The sequence below is a fragment of the Rana temporaria genome, chromosome 1 (genome assembly GCF_905171775.1).
Source record: "Rana temporaria chromosome 1, aRanTem1.1, whole genome shotgun sequence".
NCBI classification, from domain to species: domain Eukaryota; kingdom Metazoa; phylum Chordata; class Amphibia; order Anura; family Ranidae; genus Rana; species Rana temporaria.
In genome coordinates this window covers 82,074,938-82,087,982 of record NC_053489.1, presented here as the reverse complement: position 1 = coordinate 82,087,982, position 13,045 = coordinate 82,074,938, and the positions used below count along the sequence as shown (strand labels likewise).

At 42.2% G+C, this 13,045-nt stretch overlaps 1 pseudogene; it reads left to right on the top strand.

The window, feature by feature from the left end:
• The first annotated feature begins 12,215 nt into the window (after positions 1-12,215).
• On the top strand, positions 12,216-12,393 carry LOC120925631 (annotated as a pseudogene).
• The last annotated feature ends 652 nt before the right edge of the window (positions 12,394-13,045 follow it).

The window sequence follows — 13,045 nt, the reverse complement described above, 5'->3', positions numbered from 1 at the left end:
TGTGCATTTTTTTTGGAGGGCCGTCCAAAAAAGGCGACATAAATTACTTTTTGTTTTGCCTCATGTAGAATAAAAAAAATAAAGGGGCAGAAGTGCAGTGGGTCATAGCAATCAGAGCTTAATTTTTGCTAGACCAGTACAAATTGGACTTGAATTGATACTGTATGCCTACAGTGTTTGTGTTTAGCGCTGGTTTATGAAGTATTTTCAAAATATTAAGGCAGAAAGTTGAGACGGCAAACTGCAGTATAAGGAAATAATAAAAAAAAAAACAAGTTGTAAAATCGGGAAAGCTGCCAAAAAAAAGTTTTAGAAAAAAAAAATGGAAATGCCCTTTTTACTTACCTAAAGCCGCTACAGTCCCATGCCTTCTCCCTTCTTCTGTTTACCTCCTTTGGGTCTTTCTTCGAGTCAACTCACTGCCTGCATGACATAGACACTATCTATTGGCTGCCCAGTGATTGAGGTCAATCAGGATCCAGAAAAGGAGTGAAATCTGTAGAGGGGACCAGTGGTCTTGGGAGCTTCTTCTTCCACACCTGGAAACAGCAGCAGCTAAGGGCTTGGACAGGAATGTATAACTTTCTTGGGCAGGTAAAAAAAAAAGATGAAAACCTTGACACATGAATTGGGTGGAAGGGAGCCGAAGCAGAGGGTCATATTTTGCCTGGAGTGGGCTCTTAAATCTAGAACAAAAGCTGTAAAAGACATTTCATAGTCACTTACTGACTCACGTTCTGCCTTCTGCCTCTTGCAAACCCCCCCCCCCCATCGAGTATTGGAGGCCTCGAAGAAGGACCCCACAAAAAAATTCATAGGCTGCCCTTACTGACCTCCCCCTTGCTGTCACACTGATCATATGGCTTCAGTACTTTTTAGGACACTTAGAACAGTGTTTCTCAAACTTTTTTCCGTCACTGCACCCTTTGAAATTCTGCACAACCTCGAGGCACGCCCTAGTTTTTCACATTCTAAAATGTAAAAAATGTAATTCAGATTTTTTCATAACGCAGCATCTACACATGTAGGACACCCAACATTAGTGGTGATTTATTCCTACAAAGCAAATACACCTTTGCACACTAGTACTGACTAGTATTCCAGCATTTCTATTCTCCCTTTGTTTCTCTCCATCAGCTAATAAGACTCCAGTGCTGAGGAGAGGGGCAAACAAGAACATCTTTGAGTCCTCCTGATCAACCTATGATGTCATTGGTGGTTAGGATGCCCTCAGTTGGCCCACGAGGTGCCCAAGATTTTTATTGCTGCACAATAAAAACCTTTGACTTTGTGTAACAAAAAAGCAGTCTTGATCCATCCTCAGGCTTGTTGACACATTTTGTAAGTGATTTCGGGCAATTTTTAGGCATTTTGCCAAGGCACCCCTAAAGAATCCAGAAGGCACCCTGGTTGAAAAAGTTCTGACTTTGCTTGCAGCGTACTTAATCATATACTTTAAAATATGATTGGTATACACAAAAATACATTGGTCTCAGATGTCACCAATCTCCAGGTTCAATACACCCCAAGCAGTTTACGTTTACAACATCGTGTCTGATTGCCAGGGGTCTGAGCAGAAAGAGCCCTTGTTAATACTCATGGACTAGTGAAAGGCTTTTCTTCTTTATTGGTTCAAGTCTAAAATGCCTTTTAATCATAGTTTACAGGTCAACGTTCTCCAATGAAAAATATTACTGTTTTCTTTTGCCTGTGAGGGTATTTAACTGTTTACTAGCTGCGCATCACCATTCAGACTTCCTGACGTCAATGGAATTAATGGCTCATCCTTGTATGATGCACGTAATGCACTTTGATAAATTTGTCTCTAGGTTTTCCAAATAAAATAATCTTTAAATAGTCAGGATCATTTACATGGCATTGCTGGATGTTGATTTTCCATAAACGACATGTGACCTTAATTTACACCCTGTGGACAGTCCACATGCTCGGTGCAGTGGGAATCACTTGCAAATGGTTTTTAAATCACTAGTTTTAGGTTAGTCTGTTACTGTGAACCACATCAGTGGAAAGAAGAATAGAAGCCACCTGGGAAGATTTACTGGATCATTCCAGGATAAACTGGCGTTTGAAAAGACGAAACAAGGGATGGAACATTCACTGGCTCTGTTTGCTTTTACGTCAACTGAAAAATGTTAAACAGGAGACATCAATAAAATATTGAAAACATGTTGCATAAAATAAAATTAAACATGCAATGGAATTAGAAGTGCAGTATGATAACTGCTTGTTTTGCATTTTATGAGAAAATGGCAAAAATATTTAAATGTACAGTACATATATATTAGTAGGAGTGGAAAAAGCTGGTTTAGGCGGGAGTCACTCAACACTCCAAGCAGAGGCCTGAACTACAACAGGGAGTCCTCACAGTTTAAAGTATAACTAAAGGCAAAACCTTTTTTTGTTTTTTGTTTTGGATAGAGTGGAGATGAATTACATCAGGTTTTTATTGCTCTCTGCCCCCCATCATCCTTTCTATTTGTCCTGTTTTACCTTTATCATTGAGAGTGAAAGTAAAAGAAACCCTGTGGGTTGTCCCCAGAAAAGTAACAGAGAGGATATGTGCCACAGGAAAAAGTTTGGCCCCATTTTGAAGGTATATATGCAAGTTATTGGCCATAAAAAGGGTATGAGGGCCTGGGTACTGCCCTAGAGGACATGTATCAATGCAAAATTATTATTTTTAAAAAAGATCGTTTTTACAGGAGCAGTGATTCTAATAATGACTAAAGTGAAACAATAAAAATGAAACATTTCTTTAAATATAGTGCCTGGTGGTCCCTTAGTCTTCCTGAAAAGTGGCAAATCTGTACTGTGTATAGAACCTGCTGCAGAAAAACTGACATATCTACAGAAACAAAAATTACATTTAAATTGACTTGGGGTTGCAAGCCATTCTCTGCAATAATAAAAACAAAGAAATAAAAAGGACGGGCATACCAGGCCCTTTGTTTTTTTTTTATGGATTTTATGGGAACCCCCCCGCTTTCCTGACCTGCCAGGCTGCATGCTTGGATAAGGGTCTGTTATGGATCTTGGGGGAGATTTTTTCTCATTTTGGCATGGGGTTCGATCCCCTTTAAAATCCATACCAGGCCCTTTGGGTGGGAGGATCCCATTCTGTTTTTTCCCCATATTTTTCGTCTTTTTATTTTGCCGCAAATTATTTTTTTTTGCATTTAGCTCTCAGCGAGGAAGCCCGCTGATAGTTGATATCTGTTTTCTGTTTATCAGTGTAAGAAAAAGCAAACAAAATGAAATCCACTTTAATGTTCTATGACAATAAAGATGTAAAAGTGGGAAACAGTATAATTTGCTGTCATGACTTGTTCTTTGTCTACCTACAAATAGTCCCATTTTTTCTGAGCATCGCAGATATATTCTTAAAAATATATCTAAGTTCTGTCTATCCTGCTGTGCAGCAGAGGGGTATTGAATCAAGCTGGAGAACAAGCATGCACAGTCTGACAGCTGACATAAATGGGAGAGTGCTTGGCCAGATGTTCCATTATTCTAGGGATTACAAATATTTTAAATGCTACTTTTAAAAATTCAGTAATGCGCATACAATTATTGCAAAATTTGGAAATGTCTCCTGCAAAATTGCACACATTTGTGAGGTAGTGTATTGGTTATAGACCAACATTCCCAGATTTTACCATAAAATAAAAAAATTTACTAATATCAGTTTGCTGCAACAACATGGAAACCCATTGCGCAACCAGTTATTATTACAACCACACTATTTCTTTGCAAGTTTTATTGAATGTTGGGGGTGACACATGTCACTGATAAACTCAGTTGTCCTACATAGACTTTTTTCCTGGTGGTGTCCATATGGTGTAAGTTTTGCATAAAAAAATAAAAGTTTACAGCATATGTTGTGTAATGTCTTATGCCCCGTACACACCATCACTTTATGTGATGAAAAAAAGACACTTTCTGTGAAGTAAAAAACAACGTTTTTGAAACTTCAATTTTCAAAGACGAAGTTGCCTACACACCATCGTTTTCTCACAATGATCTTGCAAAGTGAGGTTACGTTCCACCACGTTTTTCCATTGAAGCTTGTTTCTGGGCATGCGTGGATGAAAAAACGTCTTAGAAAACGAAGTTTTTTGCTACACACGGTCAATTTCTGTGAAGTAAAAAGTGCACTTTTGAAAAACGACACATAAAATTGAAGCATGCTTCAATTTTTTTTGGTCGTTTTTTACAAGACATAAAACGACGTTTTCCCACACACACGGTCAATTAAAGTGACGTTTTTAAAAACGTCATTTTTTTTCATCACATAAAGTGATGGTGTGTACGCGGCATTAGGAGAATTTCCACCTAGTAACCCAGATATAGCTACTTCCAGGTTACATACTTAGTCATATAGAGGCAGTTCTGGCAGGTTCAGACAAAACCAGCTGGTTACAGTTGACCAGTGTTAACCTCTTCAGCTACTGAAGGTTTACCCCCCTTCATGACAGGCCATGTTTTGCGATACGGCACTGCGTTACTTTAGCTGACAATTGCACAGTTGTGCGATGCTGTACCCAAATAAAATTAAGGTCCTTTTTTCCCCCACAAATAGAGCTTTCTTTTAGTGATATTTGCGCTATAAACAAACAAAAAAAAAACAATTAAAAAATATATATTTTAGCAGGACTGTGACATTGCGGCAGACAAATTTGACACTTTTTGGGGACCAATGACACCAATACAGTGATCAGCGCTAAAAAATGCATGGTCACTGTACTAATGACACTGGCAGGGAAGGGGTTAATATCAGGGGTGATCAAGGGGTTAAATGTGTTCCCTGGAAGTGCTTGCTTACTGTGTGTGGGGGGGGGGTGCTTTGACTGGGGGAAGACAGAGATCTGTGTTCCTGCTTAGCAGCAGAAACACAAGATCTCCATCTTCCCCTCTGACAGAATGGGGATCCACCCTGGGAAGGCCGTTCTGTCTGTCTAGGGAACAATCGGCAGGTCCCGGCGGACATGGGGTCTGCCGAACCCGCTGATTGGCTCCTGCTGTTTCCAGTCACAGCTGAAACAGGTCACAAGCGGTACGCGTGCAACCCTGCCCCCGGCAATCAAAATCACGTACAGGTATGTGATTTTGCACTTAAGGGCCGCCCTGCTGCAGTAAATGTACAAGGGGCGGTCCAGAAGCTGTTAAAGTGATACTAAACAGAAAAGTTTAAATTGCCAAAATTCATTCATATGTATCATGTCACTGTATTTTCCTTTTAAAGCGGGGGTTCACCCTATAAACCCCAAAAAAAAAAAATTTTTTTGTTCTACCATAAAATCAGGCATTGTAGCGCGAGCTACAGTATGCCTGTCCCGATTTTTTTTTCCCCGTACTCACCGTGTACTCGTACATCGAAGATACCGACTCCCCTCTGGGAATGGGCGTGCCTATGGAGACGGAGGATGATTGACGGCCGGCTCTGGCGCATCACGCTTCTCCGGAAATAGCCGAAATAGGCTTGGCTCTTCACGGCGCCTGCGCATAGCCTGTGTGCAGGCTCCGTGAAGAGCCGAGACCTACTCCGGCTGTCTTCGGGGAGAGTGACGTGCCAGGGCCGGCCGTCAATCATCCTCCCTCTCCATAGGCACGCCCATTCCCCGCGGGAGCCGAAATCTATAATGTACGATTACAAGGTGAGTCCGGGGTTAAAAAAATCGGGACAGGCATACTGTAGCTCGCGCTACAATGCCTGTCTCGATGGTAAAATCATGTCAGTGAGGGTGAACTACCGCTTTAAGTCCTCCAAGTACCTTATTCCTGCAGCGCAGTGGTTCTTTGGCATCTGCAGAGAAAGATCCTTGGGAGGGGCTTCTATTACTCTGTCAATGTATGCTCTCTACAGTATGACTCTGTGTCTGGCCAGCCCTGATGGGTGCTGTGCCAGTCACATGACTAAAAAAAGAAAAAAACATTTCAGAAGAGCAATTCAAATTCAATTATAAATATCAGAAAACACTTTTTCAGTTTAATCTTTATTGAACATCAGATGTGTATTTTTTGTGCATTAATATTGTGTAGGCGGAGTCACTGATGACTGACACTAGCTTTCATTTTGTTCAGACCACAACCAAAGATCTTTTTTTTTACATTATAGGTACCAATTTTAGTATGTACATGGAGGAGGAAGAGGAAAATGAGGAATGGGGAGTTTAATTTACAACTGTGTATACGCCCATATATGTGAATCTATAGTCACATGAGCTGCACAGATAAGGAAAAAAAAGGAACAAAAGAGCTTCGACGGGAACTGAAATATGAGCATGCTCAGTAGAGGGCACTATCTGGGCTGAAAAATATCAGGCTGCAGTGGGGAAACAGAGAAGATGGGAAGGCCAGCTAAAAGTGATTGTAAAATCTTTTTTTTTTTCCTATTAAAATAACAAACATCTCATACTTTTTTTTTTAAAGGGTACAATTATTCATATTTCAAAAATAATGTACAATTACAGTACTCAATCCTTATTCATATGAAGTACAACATTAACAGCAATCAATCATAACCTTGTAGAATATACTCAGAATATGTGCATTGTGCCATATACATCTGCATAATCTTATTAATAAAGTAAAACTACTACAATAAATGTAACTGAGCTGTGTGTTTCTTTTGTGCCACACCATACTTTAATGAATCAAAATAACTTGTTTATACGTCTGTGTGTTGCCATCTCCAACATGTTTATTGCCATATTATTCATACGCCATCCATTCGTCTGCCATTGCACCTCTATATCTCCAGAAACCCCTAGCAGTTTATGTTGGTTTGTACATTGGCAACGCTTTAATGAGTTCCACCCAGCTTTGAAGAGATGGAGGGTTCCTCCATCTGAGAGCCAAAGCTTTCTTGGCCATGTTTTAATAGGATTTTCTGGGAGGTTGGTGGACATTCTCCTAAGACATTACAGAATATTCCACATATGGAATATTCTATAGGAAAGTTTTAGGATTCCCGCTCCCTGTTCAGGGTATGGACCATTTCTGTATAACACAATAATCAGTGCCTCGTAAGAGTGGACCTGGTCTGCCTGAGTGGCCACCGAGGCAATGTCCATTTTTGGAAAGAACCACCAATGGACATGCGTTAACTGGGATGCTAGATAATAACACTGCAGGTTAAGTAATGCCAAACCCCCCAATACTTACCTGAGCTCCCTCTCTATCCAACAATGTGCACGAGTGCCTCGGCTGTCTGGGACTCTCCCTCCTGATTGGCTGAGACACAACAGCTGCGCCATTGGCTCCAGTTGCTGTCAATCAAACTCGGCCCATCAGGAGAGAGAGAGGGGGCGGGGTTGAACCGCAGCTCTGTGTCTGAATGGACACACGGAGCTGTGGCACAGCTAGGGTGCTCCCATAGCAAGCTGCTTGCTGTGAGGGCACTCTACAGGAGGGAGGGGCCAGGAGTGCCAGCGAGGGACCCGAGGAGAGGAGGATATGGGCTGCTCTGTGCAAAACCACTGCACAGGGCAGGTGAGTATAACATGTTTGTTATTTTTAAAGAAAACAAGACTTTAGGATCACTTTAAGGCAAAGCTCAGATAGAAGCATTTTGGTTATGTTCTTTATTATCAAAGAGATCCTCATAATGTTGTTTTACAGTTGGAAAGGGGTGTTTTTCTAATAACTGACTGCCATTTAATGTTCCCAATTCCAGTGCTTTCTAAGTCGCATAACATTGGTTCAAAACAAATACTGATACTGTATGTGTCTGTTGTCTGGACACAGACAGCACGTCACCAAGCCGATGACACCCAACCAAACCTTGCATCCTCCTGCAGAACCCACTTTAGTATGTCCTTTTCCTGCCAGGACTTGCATTTCTACTATAAGCCACATTTTAACTTTCAGCTGCAACCTACAACCTGCAACAACTACATACTACAACTACAACTACATATGAAGATAGATTTTAGGTGAAATTATAAACAAAAACTTGAGAAAAATAGTGTAACCCTTTTGAAGAAATACATTCACTGAATTAAGGGCCAGATCCACAAAAGGGATATGACGGCGTATCTACTGATACGCCGTCGTATCCCTGTTTCTATCTTTGGAACTGATCCACAGTTTCCAATAGATAGGCAGAAGATCTGACATGTGTAAGGGACTTACACTGTCGGATCTTAGGATGCAGTACCGCATCCGCCGCTGGGGACATTTCAAGTCGAAATGCCGCTTCGGGTATGCAAATTAGCACTTGCGGAGATCCACGAAGCTTTTCAGCTTCGTTTTTTCTCTGTAAGTATTAGTTTGCAATCGTAAAATTAGGGCTGCTTTTACAAGGCCTAAACTGTTTAGGCCTTGTAAAAGTAGACCCTTCTATCCCGCGTCGCCGTCTTTTTTTTTCGAATTTTTTTTTTTTTCCGCCGCAACTCGTATTTTTTTTTTACGCCCGTCGCGATTCTCAAAACCCGGCGCAACGTAAAACCGCGCAAAGCACGTTTGGAAAATGACGTCGTGAGCATGTGCAGTACGGCCGGCGCGGGAGCGCGCCTAATTTAAATGGGACTCGGCCCATTTGAATAGGAACGCCTTGCGCCGGCCGGATTTAAGTTACACAGCCGAAAATTTCTAGGTAAGTGCTTTGTGGATCGGGCACTTAGGTAGAAATTTTCCGGCAGTGTAACTTAAATGGGAATATTTAAAAGTTACGGCGGCTGGCTGTGGATCTGGCCCTGTTTTATTGTTTACCTTAAGTTCTTTTTTAACATCAGAAAGAACTCTTACTGACTAAACATCTCGGTGGCCTATTTTGCTTGTGTCCCAGAATCTGTACATCTCTCAGGTGACAGCACACTAAAGCTATGGGCTTGAAACAATATTCTATAGGTTTATCAGTTGATGTTTGGAAGAGACCTGATTCTTTTCATCCCTCCGGAAAGGCTTTGATCTTTCCAAAATGAGATGATGGAAAATCCCTTAAGATACAGTGTTACGTACTTTCCCAGATGCCTTGTAACTAGATATGTCCTGTGTCTAAAAGCAATTCCTGCTTAGTTCATGAAAAATATGCTAATAGGTTAGAGAACAGCGCTGAGCGTTACTTGCCCCTAAAATAGCTGCCTAACCCCATTTATATTTATAAAACAAAAACCATTTCTTTATACACTTTCGTTTTATAGCTTGACCATATAGATGGGCAATTTCTATTTTCTTGTGTGAGCTAACCATCCTCTCTCACATGTCAATAGGTAAGTTAAAAGACATGTATGTTGTTTTTCTCTTAAGAATCATACTTACTTGAATATTGCATCTATCCCCTGGCGCAAGCTGGTGACTGTCGGTCACTGGTTCTCTGCTCTGCCCCCTGCACTCACTGGAGTGATGGGCTGTGGAGGGGGTGGGAGTGGCCGGCTCAGGCTCTCAGCAGCTCATTGAGCGGCTGAGCTGGGTGCCAGTCCAGGCATGTGGGCAGATCCCAACTGCATTGTCGCGAACTTGCCCCAGCCTGGACATGCTCTGTGACATCAGCCAACAGTGGGCTTTAGCCTGCTGTCTGCTGAAAACAGGTCACAGGAGTGCAGAACGACCTGCACTCCTGTGATCCACAGGAGAAGTACAGCCAATGAGCTTTGGTTGTATTTCTACTTTAACCTCTTGCCGACGGCTGGACATCTAAAGACGTCCTCGGCTTTGTGGGGCTATATCTGAATGATGCCTGCAGCTACAAGCATCATTCAGATATTGCCGTTTTCAACCGGCGATTTCCTACACCATAAGAATGATCATAGTGGCCTGATCATTCTTACGGGCGGCGAGAGGGGAGGTGCCCCCCTCGTGCCTCTGGTGCTTTTTCCGACTCACTTGAGCAATCGGCGAGTCGGAGAATGGATCCGCCGGCCCCGGTTCTTGACCGTAGAGATTTCCGGCGGACCAGATGGTCGCCGGAGTCTCTATAATCGTCAGAAGCCGGGTGCGATGTTATGACGTCATGCCCGGCCGATGCATTAAAAAAAAACAGCGCCGCTTCGACTAGGAAGCGGCGATCTTTTTTTTATTTATTTTTATTTTAGGCTTCCCAGCCTAGAGGTGAGATGTGGGGTCTTATTGATCCCATATCTCACTGTAAAGAGGTCCGATCATGTCATATTCCTATTACAAGGAATATGCGTGCTCGCACGCAGAAGCGAACGCATAAAAACGGTGTTCAAACCACACATGTGAGATGTCGCCACGAACGTTAGAGTGAGAGCAATAATTCTAGCCCTAGACCTCCTCTGTAACTTAAAACATGTAACCAGTAAAAAATTAAAGCGTTGTCTATGGGGATTTTTAAGTACCGAAGTTTGGCGCCATTCCACGAGTGTGTGCAATTTTGAAGCATGAGATGTTAGGTATCTATTTACTCGACGTAACTTCATCTTTCACATTGTACAAAAAAATTGGGCTAACTTTACTGTTTTGTTTTTTTTAAAGCATGAACCTGTTTTTTCCCCAAAAAAAGCGTTTGAAAAATTGCTGCGCAAATACCTTGCGAGATAAAAAGTTGCAATGACCGCCGTTGTATTCTCTAGGGTCTCTGCTAAAAAACATATATAATGTTTGGGGGTTCTGTGTAATTTTCTAGCAAAAGAATTATGATTTTTACATGTAGGAGCAAAGTGCCAAAATTGGCCTGGTTGTCAAGGGGGTTAAGCTCACCACCTATGATGCAGAAGGCACTTTCCCTGCTCTGTTTTTTAAAAGCATGGTTGAGCACACTCAGGGTTTGATTTTCTAAAGGCAAAACTGTAAGCTGTTCACTTTGCAAGTGAATTCCCTAGCTTAGTGAATGTGGTGAAAATTCAATTTGCAAAGAATACCCGATCACATGCAAAGAAAATTAAAACATTTGCTTTGCCTGCAAGTAATTGGATGATAGAAGTCAGCAGAGCTTTTGCTTCATTCATTAACCTCCCTGGCGGTATGATTCTGTCAGAAAAAACATGCTAAAAGCGGTACCATTATTTGCAAGGAAATTTGGCGTTTTATATTGTAGGTCTGTAATTTTTAGAAATAACTCACTTAAATCTGACCAAACAAGATTCTAATAGGCATCCCAGGTATGACATTTTTTTAAAAACAAAATTATAAATTATAATATAATAAATAATTATAAATAATTATAACAAATAATAATATAATTATAATAAAAATTATTCAATAATGTAATCAAATCAAAATCACTGAAATTTGCTCAGTTGCAGAATTGTTGCTGTCATTATTTTTTGTTTTTTATGACGAATTTCCCCACAAATCGCTATCGCACAATTCTGCAAGTGATTATAATTTATTATCGCTGTTTTTTAGCTGATCTAAAACTATTTTTTGACATAAAGGGACACTTTTGGTTGCTATGGACAATCTACAGTTTGCAGGGAGAAAGAAACGTTTTTATTATATAAAATGACATGCATGACACAGGACAGACCACTAGGGACAAGGGGGGTGTGTTTTTTTTACATACAGTACTGTAATCTATAAGATTACAGTATACTGTATGTAAGGTGTTTGTTTACTTTTTTGAATTTGGCGCCGTTCTCCGTCCCCGTGCGTCGTAACGTCGCAGGGAACGGAGATCGGCGTCACACGGAGGCACTGTGTGAATCGAGCGAGGTCCCGCTCGCTCACACAGCGCGGTGGCATCGCTGGATCCAGGGACAAGGTAAGTAACTTGTGCCTGTGGATCTAGCGAGGCGATCCCGAGTCTGACTCGGGGTGTCCGCTCGCAGCAGGAAAATCTAACCCCGAGTCAGACTCGTGAAGACCGCCAGGCAGGTTAAGCTAAGAGAAAATGTCCTTACAAAGTGAACAGCCTATTTGCCTTTAATAAATCACCCCAACTGCATGTTTTTTTTTTTTTTTGTGTTATGGGCTGTATAATAGTTGCCATCCCTGTTGGACTGGGAGGAAATAAATCTGTTAACTGTTTGTATTTAGTTTTAATCTAGTTTAAAAGAATACACTACTGGGAAATGTATATTTTTATTTATTAAATGCACTTATATAGCGCTGTCAATTTATGCAGCGTTTTATAAATATATTGTGTATTCACATCAGTCCCTGCCCTTGAGGAGTTTACACTCCCTAACCTACCAGCATGTCTTAGGAGTGTGGGAGGAGGCCGAGACCCCTAGGGGAAACACACACAGGAATTTAGTGCTTTTGTGAGAGTAATTTAGGTCATTCAGGTCATACTTACCTGGCAGGGGAGACACCATGATCATGAAGGTGGTTCTCCCAGGGCGAGGCTCGGCCATTGCACTCCGGCCGTGCTGATCGTGGTTGTCTTCCCTGCCGCTTCTCGGCCTTTTGGCTAGGACTAGGTGTGGTATCTGTCCTTATCAGTTGTCAGCGGAGCGCTGAAGCACCTCCTACATGGGGAGGGTGGATGCAATCCAATGACGTCATTGCACCTGGAAGGAAGGTTTCAGCAGGGACTACGCTGTGCTGCCCGACAGAATACTGGGGGCCGGCCCATGGTTGAGTCTGAGCCATCTGGAAGGGTGCTTCTGGTGAGGATGGGTGCTGTGCTTGGTCTTGGTCTTTTTGCCGAGTTCTAGTCTGGCCTTCTGGCTGGCTGGTGTAAGTGCTATCTCTGTCAGCGATCCGGTAGGAGGAGCTGGTAATGCCCTGGGATAAGACGGGGCAGAACCATGCAAATCCGCCGGGTTGGCTGGCAGGGGTGGAGGGCTGCACTGGCCGGTCGGGGGGTCGGATATGGAATGAAAAGCCTATGGTGCATGTGCCCCTGGAGTGGCAGTCCAGGGGTATCTGAAGATCACTGTGTGTGAGGGACACATTGATTTAAGATACCACGGTCACTGCACCAGATACACGCTTTTTTTAGCACCTGCCTCCTGGGCCGGGCCTTTTGGCTAGGACCGGAGGAATTTTTTTATTCCTGGCCGGAGGGCCTGGTCATTGTTTCACCACAATGGCCACTTCTTTCACTCTCCTCTCCACTATCCCTTCCCCCACTTTATTTTATTTAAAGCGGATGTGCCACGGGAAAAATATATTA